The sequence below is a fragment of the Penaeus monodon genome, chromosome 15, assembly GCF_015228065.2.
Source record: "Penaeus monodon isolate SGIC_2016 chromosome 15, NSTDA_Pmon_1, whole genome shotgun sequence".
NCBI classification, from domain to species: domain Eukaryota; kingdom Metazoa; phylum Arthropoda; class Malacostraca; order Decapoda; family Penaeidae; genus Penaeus; species Penaeus monodon.
In genome coordinates this window covers 8,626,979-8,627,232 of record NC_051400.1, presented here as the reverse complement: position 1 = coordinate 8,627,232, position 254 = coordinate 8,626,979, and the positions used below count along the sequence as shown (strand labels likewise).

Here is a 254-nt window from a genome sequence, read left to right as displayed (position 1 = left end):
CTTCCCTGTCTACCTACTTATCTTACAGCCAACCTAACTACCCTTAACCCCCCCCCCCCCATTGCCTCCACCAAGCAGCGCCTCCCCCCCCCCCTTCCTTTTCACCTGTGCCACCCCATCCTCTCTGCCTTGGCCAAACATCCTGTCAGAGGCTCATCATTTAGGCCTAGGCGTCTTCCGGCGGCAAAAGGATGACTAGGGATTTTTTTTTTCTTTTGCTGGCTAATTGAAGAGGATTTTTTTGTTTTAGTTGT

At 51.2% G+C, this 254-nt stretch overlaps 1 protein-coding gene across 1 annotated transcript in view; it reads left to right on the top strand.

Annotated features, from left to right (window-relative positions):
• LOC119581735 (RNA-binding protein fusilli-like) overlaps positions 1–254 on the top strand; it is a gene marked incomplete in the record, with an annotated part of 165,619 nt that overhangs the window by 137,509 nt on the left and 27,856 nt on the right.